Raw genomic sequence first — 19,865 nt, 5'->3', positions numbered from 1 at the left:
CTTGTAAATTCATATACACTCACTAGTGCTTGCACCTAGGCTTGGCTTAATTCTACCAAGATTGAACACCTTGCTTGACTCTTTGGAGTCTTGGTCATTGCCTGTACCACTATTTTAGGGTAGTTACCCATGACTTGGACCTCCAATATACCTTAAAGCCTAGTCCCCCTGGCTATTAGACTCTGTTTAGCTAGAACTAAAACACTTTTCAACTCAAAAAGAATCTTTGGGCCCAGACCAGCTTGCAACTATGACATATGCACAAACCTCGACCGTCATCGGGGACATTTAGCCCTTCGTCTCGGCACATGCTTTGACCAACATCGACATATGCTACCCTTTGTATGGGTAGTTCCCTTGAACACCATTGACACATGCTAGGCCTTGCACCAAGTGCGGTATCTTAGGCCCAAGCTACACACCATCGCATTTCGACCAAGAAGTAGGTAGCCTTAGGTACATCTTCATATTTTTGTCATGCCAATGCTATTTTTATGGCTTGTAAATTCATATAGTTCTCACCAGCACTAAGATTAGGCCTGGCTCAATTCTGCCAAACCTAAATATCGGGCTTGAGCCTTAGAAGTCTTAATCACTACCTGCACCACTATTTTGGGCTACTTCTCTATAACCTGGATCTCTAATATGCCTCAAGGTTGGTCCTCTTAGCTTTCAAATTGTTCCGCTAGAATTGAAACTATCTCGACTCAAAAAAAACCCATACCTAGACTAAGTTGTGAATGATGACACATACACATGCCTTAACTGCCATCAGGACATGTTGGCCTTTGGTCTCAACATATGCTTCAATCACCATCGGCACATACTAGCCCTTAAAGTGGGTAATTCTCTCAAATGCCATTGGCACATGCTGGATCGTACACCACATGTGGGTATCCTAGTCCCAAGCTGTGTATTATGGCCCCATAACTGGGCAGTAGGTAGGTTTAGGCACATCTTCATATTTTTGCCATGCCAATGTCATTTTTATGACTTGTAAAACATATAACGATCCTTTTAGCCTTCATGTAAAGTTTCATGGTAGGATGACTCATTTTTATTTTTCATGATTTTCAAAATTTTTTATGGTTTAAGATTTTTTGAAAATTTTTTAAAAGTTTTGGCCCAAAATTTGGTATACGTGATCCTTGTATTTTTGTTGGCATCCATAAAAAAATTCAACTAAAAAATCAAAGTGTAGAAGATTTGTGACATTTGAAAAAAGCATTTATATTTCAAACACTTGAATGGTTACTAGCTGTAAACCTATAAAACCTCTTACGCTCTTTAAGGGGGTGTGAGTTGTTAAGATTCCTTAAGGGATAGAGGGCCAATATAAAGGCCAAGGACTAGTACTCATCGCACATCATGTGAGCACACCCCTTGGCCCCCTCCTAGAATCGTTGGAACCCTTACTGCCATTGGTCAAGTTTTTTAACTATGTTGTGATGATGGTGCCCTAGGCAAAAAAATGTTGCAGCAGCACATGCCCGAGCCCGGCATGTGCACCATGGCCTAGAATCAAACTTCAGCTAAGGCCTTAACCATTATTGGCACATTCTGGCACATGTTATGGGCAAATGTCTCGACCATTATCAACATAAGCTAGCCTTTGGTATGGGGCACTTGCCTCAACCACTATTGTCACATGTTGGTCCTTGGCGTGGGTACATGCCTTAATCAACATCGGCATAATCTAAACTTGGTGTGGGCACATGCCTCTATCAATATTGACAAAATATGGCCCTTAGTGTAGGTAATTGCCTCAAACACCATCAGCACATGCTAGCCCTTATTGTGGGCACTTGCCTCAAACAACATTGACATATATATGCTGGGCTTTGATTTAGGCACATACTTTGATCACCATCGGCACCTGCCTTGACCATCATCGACACCTACAGACCCTTGGTGCAGGATATGCCTATTTGAAAAAAGTATCCCCATTTTAGACATCTTAATGTCTACTGCTAGCATATTTGAAAAATCTTTTATACTCTTTCGAGGGTGGTTGTCCAAGACTCTTTCTCCCCCAATGGAGGGAGTATGTGTGCATGATGGGCCTATCATTATGTACATCCATAACAACATTCTTGGAGCAAAATTAAGGCTATGCATGCTTTCTAGCTGTGTTGCTAGGAGATTGGATGCTTTGGTGACCTGTAGGCACCCATGGCCTTGACTAATTGGCGTGCATATAAAAAAAGGGCTTGGTTATGCTGAGCTTAAGCTCATGCCTACAGATAATGCTATGCCAGACCCTAGACCAAGTCCTTATGTCAGGTTATGGCTCTTTTGGGTGGTACAAGTGAAAGTTGCAATCATAGGCTTGGTCCGACCAAGTGTCTCATGTATTTGGCAATCTTGTGATCATTTCTCATCAACCACAAAAATGCCTTGGCCTGGCCAAGCCTGTGCATGTAGTTGATGCTGCCCAAGACCCCAGAAACAAGTCCTTGAATTTGGTAACATCCCTTTAGGGTGGTGACAGTGGGTTTGTGTTTGCAGTCTCAGCCAGACCAAGCATTGGTGATGTCATGCCTTTATTGTTTGTTGGATGGTAGGGGTAGTCTTATGGCCCTTGCTTGTGTTTTCCACATGCCAAGCTATTGTGGTGTGGCCTCGTACATCATTTTCTCCACTCACTCATCAAGTAATCGATTGGGTGGGTTATAGACCAATGTGCATGGATGCTACCACTTGTACCCAATGGGCAAATGAGTAGTGCTATGGTTGTCTGTGTTGGCAGGTTTCATGCTTGGTGCATCAAAATGTCAATCGATCATCCTCTTCAATCTCCCCCTACATGGTCATCATACCTTAAGGGTACAATTGAGATCCTATGCTGCATACCTAAATTGATGAAAACTTGATGCCTTACCATCCCTCATCCATCTTGTGCCTTTAGGGTCTATAGGTTGAACCTCAATTGTGCCTCCTATCCCAAGTGTGCCACCCAAACCCTCGTGGCTACATTAGGGCACTGGTGTTTGATTATGCTCTCGAATGCAAAACATTTTGTGGGCATGGGCTCTTGGCACTTGTTCAACCAGTGCACCTAGGCTTAGCTTAATTCTGTTTAATGCGAACACTATACCTGAGCTCTAGAGTCTTGATCACTTTCCATACCACTATTTTAGGCTAGTTCCCCATGACTTGGGCTTCTAGTAGGCCTCAAGGCCTGGTCCCCCTACTTGTCAGACCTTATTCCACTAGAACTAAAACTATTCTTCGACTAGAAGAAAACCTCTGGGCTTGGATTAACTTGTAAATCATGACACATGCACATGCTTCGATCACCATTGGGATATGTTGGCCCTTGGTCTTGGCATATACTTCGACCACCATCAGCTCATGCTAGCCCTTTATGCAAGTAGTTCGCTTGAACACCATTGGCACATGTTAGGCTGTGCACCATAACTAGGCAGTAGGTAGGTTTAAGCATATCTTCATATTTATATTGTACTAATGCCATTTTTATGGCTTGTAAATTCACATAATGTTCACCAATGCTAGCACTGCGTCCTGGCTTAATTCTACCAAACTCGAACGTCGTGCTTAAGCCTTTAGAGTCTTGATCACTACCTGTACCACTATTAAGGCTAGTTCCTTATGACCTGGACCTCTAATAAGCCTTAAAGCCTAGTTTACTTGGTGCCAAACTCTATCTCGCTAGAATTGGAACTACTCCTTGATTCAAAGAGAACCTTTGGGCCTATACTAGCTTGTAGACCGTGACATATATACATCCCTCGATCGCTATCAAGACATGTTAGCCCTTGGTCTCGCCACATACTTTGATCACTACTAGCACATGCTAGCCCTTTATATAGGTAATTCCCTCAAACACTATCGACACATGCTAGGCCATGTACCAAGCGTGGGTATCCTAGGCGCGACCATGCACCATGTATACCATGATCGGACAATGGATGGGTTTAGGCACATCTTCATATTTCTACCATGCCAATGCTATTTTTATGGCTTGTAAATTCTTATAACACTCATCAACGCCAACATTTGAGCTTAGCTCAATTCTATCGAGCCTAAACACCATGCTTGAACCTTTAGAGTCTTGATCACTACCTATACCACTGTTCTAGGCTAGTTCCCCATGACCTAGGCCTCCAGAAAGCATCAAGCCCCAGTCTCTTTAGTTGTCAGACCCTATCCAGCTAGAACTAGAACTATTCCTTAACTCAAAGAAAACCTTTAGGCTTGGACTAGATTTTGGATTGTGACACATGCATGTGCCTCGATCGCCATCAAGACATGTTGGCTCTTGGTCTCAGCTCATGCTTTGATCGTTGTCAGAGCATGTTGGCCTTTTATGTGGGAAATTCCCTTGAACATTATTGGCATATGCTAAGCTGTGCAGCACATGTGAGTATCCTAGGCTTGGGCCATGTACCATGCACACTACAACTGGGTAGTAGGTGGGTTCAGGCACATCTTCATATTTTTATTGTGCCAATGCCATTTTTATGGCTTTTAAATTCATATAATGCTCACCAACACTTGCACCTGAGCCTGGCTTAATTTTGTCAAGCCTGAACACCATACCTGAGCCTTTGGAGTCTTAATCACTGCCCATACCATTGTTTTGAGAATTCTGGCATGGTGAGAAGCCAACACCATGCCTGTCTGCATCATCTATAAGCCCTTATGCCTAGAACTTGAAAGCCCTCATAGATGCTAGTCAGCAGCCAGCCCACAGCCACACTAGGCTCATCTTGTTCCATGAAACTTCTATCTTATGGCCTTAGCCCTTAGCCTTATTCTAGGATGCTCGAATGCATGATGGACACCCAACATCATGCCCATCCTACCCTAAAAAACTTAGGTGTGCTAGCCGCCCATAACACACCTCTACTAATTGGTCATGAGGGTTTAGCAGCATGCTTACCTGCTAACCCACTCTTCCCTCAGGCTTGATGGTACTCCTCCTACACCAATACCTGAGGAGACACTATGCCAAACTCATGACCTAATGATGCTGACCCACCTAGACACCACATGTGCCTTGGGGTAGCTCACTTTAGACTAGCTTGGCCCCTCGCTTGCTTGCTAGCCAATTAGGTGGTGGAGAGCTAATGCCACTCATCTCCCTAAAAAAAGCAAAAGAGATTTTCCAACCATCCAACCAGAAATAGTAAGACTATCTGAAATAGAGACACTTTTCTCTCTAACCATTTTAGAGCCTTTCCTCAATAAACTTAGGGCCCAGTGACTTGTCTTTTTGCCAACATAATTCTCAGATTCTGCTCGTTGCTCCACCAACCCACTCGAGAGTTCCTACGCATGACTTCAATTGATAGTACTCGACTAGCTACCTAACTCGAGGGTGCCCACCCACTAGCTCACACTTGCTTGTGCATTTTAGGCCCTAGGGTTCACAGTGCCCACATACACTATTAGTTTCATAGGTCGAGCGCTTAAGCCTGGCACCCATGTAGCTTAGGCTGGAAACAACCATCCATGTGCCTAAATCAGCCTTTTTTCCAACTTTGTGCCAAACACTTTTGCCCAGCACTCCATTGGCTCCTTAGAGGCTTGGGATAAAGCTAGAAAGGAGAGTTAAAGCAATTACACTTCTGTTTACTTGATGCTATATACAATTGCTCAATGTCCTTATAATGATTCCTATGTTTATGACTTAGTTTCTCTTACTTTTCTCTTATTGCTTCTTTACAAATGAGAGGGAGCCTCTTCTATTTATACTTGAACCCATTGGTACTTGTGGTTACAGTGAATTTAAGTATATGGCCATTAAAGGCCTTTTAGATAGTTTTAGGATGTCCAAGCTCTAATAAGGTCATCTAAGGCCTTTTTAGAGATCTGCTAGTTTTAGGTTCCTTACTGAGCCTTTAGGTTTGGAAAACTCTAGGCACTTTCACTAAATGCCCATGCCTAGTAGGTTCCAAAGCTTTCTCCATCTGAGTGTCACTCTACTCAAAGCTAGGGCCTTCTAGAGATTTTCTTGTCTACATGATACAGTGCCTATCATTGTGTTTATACCTGGCTCTTATGGAACCTTTGGTGCTCATGCCCTTTACCTACCTCTAAACATCCCTAGGCCCTTCTAAGTCCCATACCTAGCCTGTCTTTAGGCAGATCTAGAAGCTTCCATGCCCGTGTACCTAGCCTATCTCCAAGCAGTTCTAAGCCTTTTTATGCCTAACTGCTTGTGCCACATCCTAGGGCTTTCTAGAACTTTCTAACGAGTAGTCTTCATCCCTAGCATCATACAACTCACCTCAATTGCACTCTTGCACTCTAACCTTGACCTTGGCTCGCACACTTGGGTAAAGTATGTACTTTTAGGGCCTCAAGGTTTTCTAACCCATTTGGTACTTAAGGTCCATTAGCCTACTCCAACTCATGGCCATCTCATTGGCCGTATCTACTCAAAGACTCTATATTCGGCTTAACTCAATTTGTTTTTCTTCGCCTTACTCAAACTCATCTAGTCCACCAACTAAAAGTAAACTTGAATACCGATACCATAAGCTTTGCTAAACTCAATTAGTCCTCTAACCCATACAGCTCAAGGCTTTATCAATTGGCCAATTTTTGCTTGCTCATTTCACTAAACTGTATACTTTCGTGGGCTACTGGCTATCACATCTCATAAAACCTTCTCTCTTGGCCAACTTAAAGCATGGTCCATTGACTAGCACACTCTTGTGATCCTTTGACCATGAGAAATCATAGTCCACTGACTGTCACAAACTCGAGGCTTCAATCATTAGCTAACTTAAACTCTTCTGCCTCTATAGAATGGCTACACACTTGGACCTAAATACTTAGCTTGCACCCCCGTTAGGGCACCCGAACCACATAATAAGTGCACACTTTAGTAACTGATCTTAATATGCATGACTCATGTCCCTCTAGACAGAACTCATTTAACCCATATGGCCTTACTCAAACACCATTTCAAGGTGTAGCCTTTTTTTACATTTTAGTCTCAACATGGTTTTTCCATCCAAAAGGTATCGCATGCCCACATAAGCCAACACCTTTCACTTGGTGAGGATAGACTCCTGTGCCTGTTCACTTGGCATCCAAGAGCCTACTCTCACCTAGACCATTTTTTCCTATGTATTGCCTCGATGGCTCATTCCCAAGCCCACATTTCCACAATATTGTGATCTCACCTCAATAGATCTCTTTAAGCTTATCATTGCCTTAATTTTTCATTATCATGTCCATTTTAATCCCCCTACTGAGCTGAACTAGGCTCTGATACCACATGTGATGGCCACATGTCTCTTAGATGAAAACTATGCATCCATATGGCACTAAGACTACTCTTAGTCAAGGTTAGCCATTCTCGAGTCCATTTTTCTATGGATAAATCATTACTAATCCTTCAAACAGCATACTCATAAGCTTTTCCTAGCTCAAACCTTGTAAGGTCACATGTAATATTTCCAAACTCAATAGAATGGAACCAACTCCCCTCACAATTCTTAGTGCATAAATTTTGGGGTGGCCCCAAGCACCCAACTCTGCCCATAGGCATCAAGGTCTCAAGCACCAACCCACATTGCTTGTAAGGGTGCACAGCCTTGGTTCTCATAATATTATCTCATTTTGGCATGGTGAAAACCTAACACCTTGCCTGCCCACTTCATTTGCAAGCTATCGTGCCTAAAACTCGAAGGCATAACATAAATACTGGTCAACAACCAACCCAAAGCCACACTAGGCTCATCTCATCCCTTGAAACTTTTATCTTAATGCCTTAGCCCTTAACCTTATTCTAGGATGCTTGTAAGCATAATGGACACCCAACATCATGCCCATCCCACCTTGAGAAATTTAGGTGTGCTACCCACCTGTAAAACACCTCTACCGATTGGCCACAAGGGTCTAGCAATGTGCCTACCTACTAGCTCACTCATCCCTCAGGCTCAATGGTGCCCTTTTTACATAAACACCGTCTCATGATCCTTGGTTACTCATCGAACTAGCCTAAAAAAGGGAAACTAAGGGGCATAATGAATGCTAATGTTTAACCTCATAATTTAACACAATGATCTGATACGATTCTCGTTGGCCTCAATCATCCTTGGGTTTACCATGACCCAAAGAGACACCATACCACACTCATGACCTGATGATGTCTGCCCACCTAAACACTTTATGTGCCTAGGAATAGCTCACTTTAGACTAGCTAGGCCCTTGCCTACCCACTAGCCAAAGGGGTAGTCGAGAGCTAACACTAGTTGTCTCTTATAAATAGCATAAGAAATTTCCTAACAATCCTACCAAGAATCATAAGACTATCTAAAATAAGGACACTTTTTGGCCTAACCATCTCAGAGCCTTTTCTTAACCAACTCAAGGTCTAATGACCTATCTCTTGGCCACTATAGTTCTTAAATTTTACCCATTCCTCCATCAACCCACTTGAGGGTTCCTGCACATGACTTCAAATGATACAATCGATTGGGTACCTAGCTTCGAGGTGCCTGCCAACTAGTTCGCACTTGTCCATGCATCTTAGAGCCTAAAGCTAACACTACTCACACACACTATCAGTAACATGTTCTCAGGCTTACACTAATTATGCACAACTTCAAGACCACTGTCCTGACCATAAGGCCTTGTTTGCTGCTTAACTCAAGGTCAGTCATGGTAGGACTGATGCACACAAAGGCCTGACCATGATACTGTGCATACCTTCTAGCCATGTTGCCAGGCAATTGGGTGCTCCGGTGACCCACAGACACCTATTACCTCAATCGATTAGTGTGTATGTGGAAAAAAAGCTCAACACTTAAGCTCGTGCCTATAGCTAATGCTAGCTTAGACCCTAAACCAAGTCTTTAAATTAGGTTATATGTCATGGTCAGCCCATGGTGAGCCTCAATCCTATCATGACTGACCTTAAGCTAAGTAGCAAATGAGGCCTTATGGTTAAGATAGTGGTCCTACAGTTATGCATGGGTAGTGTAAGCTCGAAAACATGTTACCGATAGTGTGTGCGAGTGGTGTGAGCTCTAGGCCCCAAGATGCATAAGCAAGTGTAAGCCAATAGGCAAGTGCCCTGAAGTCAAGTAACCAATCAAGTGCTATCAATCAAAGCTATGTGCAGGCACACTCGAGTGGGTTAGTGGAGCAACAAATGGAATGCTTGAGTTATAGTGGCTGAAGGATAGATCAATAGGCCTTAAGTTGGTTGAAGAAAGTCCCTAAAATGGCTAGGGAGAAAAGTGTCCCCATTTCAGACATATTTACAATTTTTGGTACAATAGCTGGGAAAGTTCTAATACATTTTATAAAGGGATGATTGGTGTTATCTCTCCACCACCCCTTAGCTAGCAGGTAAACAAGGCCATACTAGTCTGAATTGAGCTATTCCTAGGCATATGTGGTGTCTAGGTGGGTAGGCATCATAAGGTCATCATTGTGGCATGATATCTCCTCAAGTCATGCTAAAACCCAAGGATGGTCAAGGTCGATAAGCCTTGTATCGTGCCTTTGCATTAAACTATGGAGTTAGATAATAACTTTTGCTATGCCTCTCGGTTTCCCTTCTTTGAGCTAATTGATCAGTCACCAACGCTCATACGATGGTGTTTGTGTAAGAGGGCACCGTTAAACCTGAGGGATGAAGGACTAATAGGCAGGCATGCTACTAGACCTTTGTGGCCAATCAATAAAGGTATGCTATGACTGGGGTAGCACACCCAAGTTCTATAAGGTAAAACAGGCGTGATGTTAGGTGTCCACCATGCATATGGATAGCCTAGAATATGGCTAAAGGTTAAGGCCCTAAGATATGAGTTTCATGGGATAGGATGAGCCTAGTATGGCTTTGGGTTGGCTATTGACTAACATATACGTTGTGCCTTCAAGTTCTAGGCATGAGGCTTACAGATGATTCGAACGGGCATGGTGTTGTCATCATGCCAAAATGAGATAATAGTTTAAAAATCGAGGTTGTATACCCTTATGAACAAGGTGGGTCGATGCTCGGGACCTTGATGCCTGCAGGTAAAGATGGTTGTTCAGGGCCACCCTGAAAATCGTGGGTTGATTATAATGATAAGAGTTGTGCTCCTCCTTACCGAGTTTGAGAATTTTACGTACAACCCTATGGGGTTAGAGCCAAGAAAGGCTCACAAGTATGCAACTTGAAGGATAAAATATGATTTATCCATAAAGAAATGGACTCAAAAAAGGTTAACATCAAATAAAAGTAGTCTCGATGCCATACAGAAGTGTGGTTTTGATCTAAGAAATACGCGGCCCATGACACGTTGGTATCAAAACCATGTTTAGCCCAATGATGAGACTAATGCGGGCCTAGTTGTGGGCATGATAATGAGAAATTAATGTGGTGCTCAGCTTAAAAAGAGCTATCGAGGTGAGATTATGATATCGTGGCTATATGGGCTCGAGAATGAGCCATTGATGCATGTTGTGGGAAATTTTGGCTTAGGTGGAAGACCTTTGAGTTGGCTTTTGGATTCCAAGAGAAAGGGCATGTGAGTCTAGCCTCACCTAACGAAAAGTGTTGGTGCGTGCGGGCATGTGATGCCTTTATAATGGGGAAAACTATGGTGAGAGCAAAATGTGAAAGGGGCATACACCATGAAATGGTGTTGAGTAAGGCTATAAGGGCTAAAGCAAGTTCTGTCTTGAGGGACACGAATCATGTGTATTGAGATTAGTTACTAACACATGCACTTGTTGTGTGTTACATATGCCTTAGCAGGGGTACGAGCCAAGTATTTTGGGTCCAAGCGTGGAGCGATTCTGCAAAGGTAGATGAGTTTGAGTTAACTAAGGATTGAAGCCATGAGTTGTGATGGTCAATGGACTATAAGTTCTTATGGTCAAAGGATCACGAGATTGTGCCAGTCAGTGGTCCGTGCTTATATTGGCTAAGAGAGAATTCCTTCTGAGATATGGTGGTCAGTGGGCTATGAAAGTGTGTAGTTCATTGAAACAAGCAATCGAGAATTGGCCAGCTAACAAGGCCTTATGAGTTTTGTTGGTCAAAGGATGATCAAGTTAAGTAAGCCAATGGTATAGGCATTCGAGTGCCATCTAGTTAGTGGACTTGATGAGTTTAAGCATGGCAGAATTGATCCGATTAGGATTTAAGCAAGATGCCAGCTAATGGGATGGCTCTGAGTTCTAGTAGGTCATGGACCTTGAGTATCAAATGGGTTGGTGAACCCTGAGATTGAGCAATTAGTGAACAATGTGATCGAGTTGATCAGTGGATGCTTAAGCTTTGTGTGGGCTTTGAGTTACCTTTTGAGATATACTAGAGTCAAGGTAGACAAATTGTGGAACCATCATTGAGCTAAGTTTGAGTAAAAGTAAGGGAAACTTATGATTTTTGGTGGTATTAAGCCAAGGCAATGGAGCCTATGAGTATTAAGTATGTGATTTTGTTTGAGATAGCATACATTAAAGTGCCACCACAAGGGCAGTTGGCTAGAGGGCCACACCTAGAGAGGTGACCATGGAAGGGTTAAGAGAACCTAAGTTGTGAGATGACTGAAATGATTGAATGCCACTATGCTAGGGTCTATTATGGGTGGTGCCATATAAGTGTGGTTAACCTAAGCACCAGATCTAAAGGGGCTTATCGAAAAGTTAGTGCTGTAGGCATGCAGTTGGTATGATGGGTCATATCTAGCAAGGGACACCAATGCATGGCAAAGCAAGTGATCATTCATTCTACCAAGGGTCATGATCGACATGGGTGCTATGAGGTCTCAACATGATATGATCATGGGTGAAATAGTAAAGTGGCACATATTGAGTAACTGAGATAGAGTCGAATGGTCAAATACAAAAACCACACACAGGTGTAATAGAGTTAGGATGAGACTTATCGATATTGACAATGAATAAGTATTATGGGTAGTGCCTCAAGTGATCAAATCTTGACCCAATCATTGAGGGCACAAGTGAGGTACACATGAAAAAAAAGTCAACTATGTCCAACAAGAGAGTTAGGTGTGGTCTTGGCATCCATAAGGGCATCAACATAGTAAATGAAAAAAAATGTTTAGGCTAGGCCTTGGTGTGCCTCGATCTTACCATGACTGACTTTGAGCTTAGTAGTGGATGAGGCTTTATGATCGAGATAGTGGTCTTAGAGTTATACATTCACAGTGTTAGCCTAAGGAACCTGTTGTTAATAGTGTGTGCTAGTGATTTAAGCTCTGGGCCCTAAGATACACGAGCAAGTGCGAGCTAGTAATGGGTGCCCTATAGTCGGGTAGCCAATTAGGTGCTATCAATTGAAGCTATGCATGGGCACTATTGAGTGGGTTGATGGAGCAACGAATGGAATGCCAAAATTATGATGGCCAAGAGACAAGTCACTAGGCCTTGAGTTAGTTAAAGAAAGGCCCTAAGGTGGTTAAAGAGAAATGTGTCCCTGTTTCAAACATTTTTACGATTTTTGGTAAGATGGCTGGGAAAGTTTTTACACTCTTTATAGGGGATGACTGGTGTTAGCACTCCACCATACTTTGGTTAGTAGGCGGAAGGGCCTTGCTATTCTGAAGTGAGCTACTCTTAGGCACATGTGGTGTCTAGATAGGTGGGCATCATCGAGACACAAGTGTGGCATGATGTCTCATCAAGTCATGGTAAACTTAGGGATAATAAAGGTTGGCAGGCTTTGTATTGTGCCGTTCTATTAAACCATGGGGTTAAATGGTAGCATTTGCTATGCCCCTCACTTTCTTTTTGTTGAACTGGTTAGATCAATAACTAAGAATCATGAGATGGTGTTTGCATAAGAAGGTCACCATCAAGCCTAAAGAATGAGTGGGCTATGAGGCAAGCATGCTACTTGACCCTTATGGCTAATTAATAGAGGTATGCTATGGCTGGTGTAGCACACCTAAGTTCCATAAGGTTGGAAGAGCATGATGTCAAGTGTCCAGAATGCATACAGGTAGCCTAAAATGAGGTTAAGGTCTGAGGCCCTAAGATATAAGTTGTGTAACACAAAATGAGCCTAATGTGGCTTTAATTGGTTGCTGACTAGCATTTTTGTCTTACTTTCAAGTTCTAGACATGAAAGCTTGTAGATGATCCAAGTGGGAATGATGCTTAGTTCTCTCCATGCTAGAATGAGATAACAGTAAGAGAATTGAGGTTGTTCACCTTTATGAACCAAATAGGTCAGTGCTTGAGACCTTGGTACCTACGAGTAGAGATAAGTGCTCAAGCCCACCTTGAGAATCATAGGTAGGATAGTGATCTACTATGGTGGTGATGGATGATGAAGAATTAGGGTTAGATTCGAAAGAGGGAGCTTAAGAAATGGCTACAATGTCCAAGGAAGGCAGCAAGTGTGTAAATTACCTAATCTTGACACAGAAAGGTAGTGCCAATAAATAACAATACCACGCCTTATGAGTCTAGTAATTAGAATGAGTACAATCTAAATCCCATAATGAGGATCCATTTGAGGGCAAGTCTAGTGCCAGTAGCAGCAGTAATTCTAACTCCAATAGCGTAAATTTAAGTTGTTGCAATTAAAAAGCACAAGTTGGAACTAGAGTTGGGTCATTCGGTCTGCCTCACAATAAGCACTAACTTCTCATCCATGCTACTGATGATGCACTCCTGGCCTTAACTAGCTAGATCATTCCTCTAACATTGTTACTTTAAATAAATTAGAGTGCTCAAAGCAAGTCTACACTTGTATACATTAGCATAGGATAACATTATAAGATTTCGGTCCTATTATATTGGCCTTTAGGTTCAAAGTAATGATTAACAAGTATAGTGAAAGGCATTCGTATTTCATAGTTAAAGATGAAATTCTTGGATTTATGAAAGATGAATAGTTGTGAAAGCATTTGCCAAGAAAGTTTTCATTAATCAAGAATAAAACTTAAGAGCTTAAGGACAATTAGATACCATTATAGTCTCAACCGTAAACAATACCTACTAGGGATTGATAGATGTTACTTTAGGACTCTATCGGTATCTTATGAGAAATCAAAGCCTTTGGGTTCTAGGGAGAGTATGGTCACAAGGCTGAAACTTAAAGGAATTGATGGAAGATACCACTAAGAGTGGAGCCTATGGCTTATTTTGACTCAACATAAAGAAACTTACTAGGTCTAAACATAGTAAAGATTGATAGATTAAGAGCTCTTTCTGGATTCTATAGGTGGTGGTGCATGGCCGTTCTTAGTTGGTGAAGCGATTTGTTTGGTTAATTTTGTTAACAAACGAGACTTCAGCCTACTAACTAGCTATTTTAAGGTGATCCTTTATGGCTAGCTTCTTAGAAAGACTATGGCCGTTTGGGCTAAAGAAGTTTAAAGCAATAACAGGTCTGTGATGCCCTTAGATGTTTTGGGTCACACTCACACTACACTAATGTATTCAATGAGTCCATAGCCTTGGTCAACAAGCATGGGTAATCTTTGAAATTTCATTATGATGGGAATAGATCATTGTAATTATTGGTCTTCAATAAGGAATTCCTAGTAAGCATGAGTCATCAACTTACGTTGACTATGTCCCTACCCTTTGTACACACTGCCTATCACTCTTACCAATTGAATGGTCTGGTGAAGTGTTCAGATTATGGTAACATGGATGGTTCGTTGCCCATGACATCCCAATAAGTCCTCTAAATCTTATCATTTAGAGGAAGGAAAAGTTGTAACAAAGTTTCTCATAAGTGAACCTATGAAAAGATCATTATCAAAATCCATTCAATGAATGACCCACAAACATGTTAATGAAACATTGAGGGGGCGAGGGTGCCTTCATGCCCCGAGCCCTTTTTAGCCCTAAGTGGGAGCAACAATCACTTCGTTTGTCTCTCGAATAGGCAAAATGATTGGTATAGTCACCAACGATAGAATAACGAACCTCAATGCTAATTACACCAAGGAACCAGAATGAAAAAGAGAGCATGTGATGCTGCCATCCCATTCACGATGCAAGCACAAGGGGCACTGTGACTCATTTTGTCATGAAAAACCAAAACAACTCTCAGCAAAGGATATCTCAACTCTTACATCAATGAAAAAAGTAGCAAAATGTGATACTTTGTGTGAATTACAGAATCTCATGAACCATCAAGTCTTTGAACTTAAGTTTTGCCTTATGCCATTAGGCCAAGGGCATGCCTACTTGGGTATCATGCATCATCGCCCCCTCCAACCCCCCACCTAGTGGGCTCTAGGTGAGGGAGGCAAAAGATAACCTCTTGTGATCTCGTCGGTTATGGTTGGCCCAAAAGTAAGTCCCCGGCAATGATAGCATCGTAACGATCAGTGGTAAAGCTCCTGACATGCCCCGTCTTTGGTGACATGCACTCGTTGTCCATCCAAACCTCATCGATGCTCATGTTGCAACCCTAGGTCAAGCAAGATCACTCAATATGTTTAAGCATATCAATAAATGAAGGAAAAGAAACTTACCAAGATTCCCCTAGTAATAATGAGTGAATTGAGATGAGCTCAACTTGAAAATTAGGCACCCTTGGTGTCTGAATTGTAGTTTGGAGAAGCATCCTTAATGGCAAATTGAGCCCAAGTCCCTAGAAAGGGCACCGATGAGAGTGAGAGCCCCATTATGCTTGGATTGTTGCACCACGAGACATTGTCTATAGGTAGGGTTGTTTGGGAATGTAGCCCTAATCGGGTGGTAAATTTTGTCTAAGGCTGAATAAGGGTGAGAGACTGATAGTGAACAAGTACTACAAAGGAAAGATGGAAAGGACTTTAAAAAAAATGAAAAAGTTTTTAAAATTATTGAGAAAGAAGTAGATAAGGGCCAACAATGTGCCTCGATAAGATGTGGAATAGCGAGAACCAGTCCACCGATGGGCTTAAGGTATGGACCTATACGAGTCACAATGGTGGCCCAAGCCCTAGCTTTTGATATGCCTACAGAGACATTGTCATCGTGATTATGAAATGCAACATGCACTATCTTAGTGTGCCTCGGCACTTATGTGCTTCGGCATCAACCTATGTGCTCCCAATCTAGCCCATTTTGAAACACAAACCAAGGAGTCTAACATGTGCGCTAGTTAATGGACTAGAAAACCCATAAGTAATAAAAAAGCTAATTGATGGGATCCCTCGCAGGTGCACCACCAACCAATCTTGATCTCCTAAGAAGGGTTTGAGTGTAAGCATACCTATCAAGACCCAAAAGATGATGAACAATGCCTAAGTAGGGTGAAGCTATAAAAAACTCTAATGGAGGCCCGCAACGATATTGATGTGCAAATCATTCATCTGACTTGGGTATAGGGGCAAAAGACTAATCGAACTATCTAGTAGCTAGTTCTCTCTTAAGTTTCCCTTAGGATAACTAGAGTCTTTAGTGAGTTTTATCAGGTAAAGCTAATGATTAGAGGCATTGAGGGCACAATGCCCTTGACCTATTCTTAAACTTTAAAGAGGTAAGATGGCATAACTGCTTCATTGAGTCGTGCCATGGATTTAAAAAATCCAAGTGGGCCATTTTTGGTAAGCAAAACTGATGATGCAAGATGAATCGAAAGCCAGGTTACGATGCTCAACTGCATGCTAACCTTGAACCCATAAAGGGTGTTGGTCGATTAAAATAGCAGGACAGTGATCATAGAAGTCATAATTTTCTAAAGAGTGTGTGACAACTCACCTGCCAAATCAACTAGCCTCGAAAATGGATGTCGCTTAAGCGTGTTACCTATACTTTACCGTCGAGGCAAGGGCTAGGCCTCGATGGGTAAAAAGGTAAATTGGTCATTGTGAAATCCAAGGTGCAAGCCAAGCAGAGTGGCTATTGGTGCAGATCTTGGTGGTAGTAGCAAATATTCAAATGAGAATTTTAAAGGCCAAAGAGAGAAAAGGTTTCATGTGAATAGCACTTGCACATGGGTTAGTCAATCTTAAGAAATGGGGGAAGCCCATCCAATCACGTATCTAGCACGAGCTTCGAAAGAGAATCAAGTTAAAATTCCTAAATCAAGATGCAGTAGCTAACAGCAATGTTAAGGAGTCAAAAGACTTTAGGGGGGCTTTGGGAAGAGTTATCTTTTTTGTTTAATAGCCTACCCACCCTGGAAATGGCTCAGCCAAAGATAAGGTATAGTAACCAAAAGATCACCACACATCACGTTGTGTCCAGTGCACCTCCGATGGCCCTTGAAAAATTAAAGGATCGAGTACTGTCTTGCTTGATCATACTCATAACTGCATCAAGTCTCTAAAGTGTACGGCCTCTGGTCAATGGAACAATGTAGGCAAGGGAAGTTAGCAAAATGGATCCATAAACTTGGGAAAAGGATTGGCTTTAAGGATTAGGCATGAAGGTCTTAGCCCTGAACTTGTTGACAATCAATGCACTACTTGAGCTATTTCCACAACGAGAGTAGGTCACTACATGCTGACCAAGAGACAGATTAGGAATGGTTCCCTCGAGGGCCTTCCCTGGGTGATGAATAGTTGATTCAAAATTGGTATGGACAAGGGAAATCTAACTGTTTAATTAAAACAAAGCATTGCAATGGTCATTATGGATGCTCATGCAATATGATTTTTGTCCAGTGCTCTAAATGTCAAAGTGAAGAAATTCAACCAAGCACAAGTAAACAATGAGAGTACCTAGGACTTTTTTAAGGTAGCCAAATGCCTCATCATCTAATTAGTGACTTGCATGAATGGATTAACAAGATTCCTATTGTCCTTGTCTACTATCTAATGAAACCATAGCCAAGGGAATAGGCTTGGCAAAATCAGCAAGGAAAGAAGACCCTGTTAAGCTTGACTCTAGTCTGACTTTGTGAAATGACTTGAGAGCTGTTGGATAACTGGAAGCCCATAGGCAAAATTGAAATACCACTACTTGTAATGTTATTTTACTTATTTCGTGAATTAGAGACAGGGCATGACCCCTTCTTTTAGACCTAAAGTCAACCTTATCCGATTGATTAGGGCGGAAGACATTGTCAAGTAGGGAGTTTGGCAGGGGTGGCACATATGTTAAAAGATAATGTAGGTGTCCTAAAATGAGCTCAACGAGAATAAAAATCTTGTGTGGAACAAAACAGTAAAAGCTTATTTGATTTTGATTTCCAATACAAATACAAACTATGAAAGCATGGCCTATCAATCTTTTAAACCTTCAAAATTTAAAGCTAGAGGTGTTAGAAAAGTTACCAAAAGGATAATTGGCTTGTGGCAGCCAAGCGTTCATAGCAACATTGCTTTTTAATCCTTCGATGTCAGCTCTTCCTATTATTGTGAAACAGAATTTACCAAGTATTGGATTGTTCACCCATCAATAGGAACATGACTTAGGTTTAGATCGTTGTGAGATAGATTAACTTTACCCTATTGGTGGTAGCATCATAATAGTAATTCAACCTAGTATGAGAGGAGTTGTTGATTCGCATAATTGGTCATCACGCTTGACTAAAAAGCCAGTAGTGCAAAGCTATCATGCCTAGGCCTAAGCTGCACACCATACGCATCATGACTAGGCAATAGGTGGGTTCAAGCACATCTTCATATTTCTACTATGCCAATGGCATTTTTATGCTTGTAAATTCACATAACATTCACCAGCACCGACAACTATGCCTAGCTCAATTCTATCAAATCTGAACACTGTGACTGAGCCTTCAAAGTCTTGATCACTGCTTGTATCATTATTCTGGACTTGTTCCCCTAGACCTAAACCTCCAGTAGGCCCACAACTTGGTCCCCTTAGTTGTTAGACTCTATCTTGCTACAATTGGAACTACTTCTTGACTTAGAGAGAACCTCTAGGCCTAGACTAGTTTGCAAACCGTGACATATGCACATGCCTCAATTGCCATTGAGACATGTTGGCCCTTGGTCTAGGCATATGCTTCGACCACCATCAACACATATTGACCTTTTTTACGAGTTGTTCTCTTGATCACCATCAACACATGCTGGGTTACACACAAAGTATGGGTATCCTAGGCTTAGGTCGCACACCACAATTAGGCAATAGGTGGGTACAAGCACACCTATATATTTTTGTTGTGCCAATGCCATTTTTATGGCTTGTATATTCATGTAATGCTCACCAACGCCTACACTTGGGCTTGGCATAATTCTGCCTAGTTTAAACACTATGCCTGAGTCTCTAGAGTCTAGATCACTGCTCGTACCATTGTTCTGGGCTAGTTCTCCATGACTAGGCCTCCAACACACCTCAAGGCCTGGTCTCCCTAGCTGTCAAAGCCTGTCTTGCTAAAACTGGAACTACCCTTTGACTCAAAGAGAGCCTCTTAGCCTAGACTAGCTTACGGATCATGACACATACATATGCCTTGACCGCCACCAGGACACGTTGGTGTTTGGTTTCAGCTCATGTTTCGACCACCATCGACACATGTTAGCCTTTGGTGTAGGCAATTCCTTTAAACACTATTGGCACATGCTAGGTTACGCACTACACACAGGAATATTAGGCTTGGGCCATGCACCGTGCTCACCACACCAAGTAGTAGGTGGCTCAAGCACATTTTCATATTTCTGCCATGCTAATGCCATTTTTATGGCTTGTAAATTCATATAACACTTACCAATGCCCACACCTGACCCTAGCTTAATTTTGCCATCCCTAAACACCGAGCTTGAGCCTCTAGAGTCTTGATCATTGCCCTATACCACTATTCTAGGCTAGTTCCCCCTGACCTGGACCTCCAGTATGCCTTAAGGCCTGGTCCTCCTGGCTATTAAACTTAGTCCTACTAGAACTAGAATTGCTCCTCAATTCGAAAAGAACCCCTAGGCCTAGACCAACTTACAGATCGTGGCATATGCACATGCCTCGACTACCACCAGGACACGTTGGCCCTTCGTCTCAACACATGC

The 19,865-nt window shown here is 42.2% G+C and overlaps 1 non-coding gene and 2 pseudogenes across 1 annotated transcript; all 3 read left to right on the top strand.

The window, feature by feature from the left end:
* The first annotated feature begins 13,018 nt into the window (after nt 1-13,018).
* Nucleotides 13,019-14,715, top strand: LOC149519286 (18S ribosomal RNA; annotated as a pseudogene).
* A 289-nt stretch (nt 14,716-15,004) lies between these two features.
* LOC149519285 (5.8S ribosomal RNA) lies at nt 15,005-15,160 on the top strand (annotated as a pseudogene).
* Nucleotides 15,161-15,371: 211 nt separating this feature from the next.
* Nucleotides 15,372-18,727, top strand: LOC149519284 (25S ribosomal RNA). The gene has a single exon (XR_016341945.1). It is a non-coding gene; the product is annotated as a 25S ribosomal RNA (ribosomal RNA).
* Nucleotides 18,728-19,865: the final 1,138 nt, after the last annotated feature.

This window comes from Durio zibethinus, chromosome 4 (genome assembly GCF_047325235.1).
Source record: "Durio zibethinus cultivar Kanyao isolate XHJ-2024 chromosome 4, ASM4732523v1, whole genome shotgun sequence".
NCBI lineage: Eukaryota > Viridiplantae > Streptophyta > Magnoliopsida > Malvales > Malvaceae > Durio > Durio zibethinus.
This window is presented reverse-complemented; position numbering and strand designations above follow the sequence as displayed.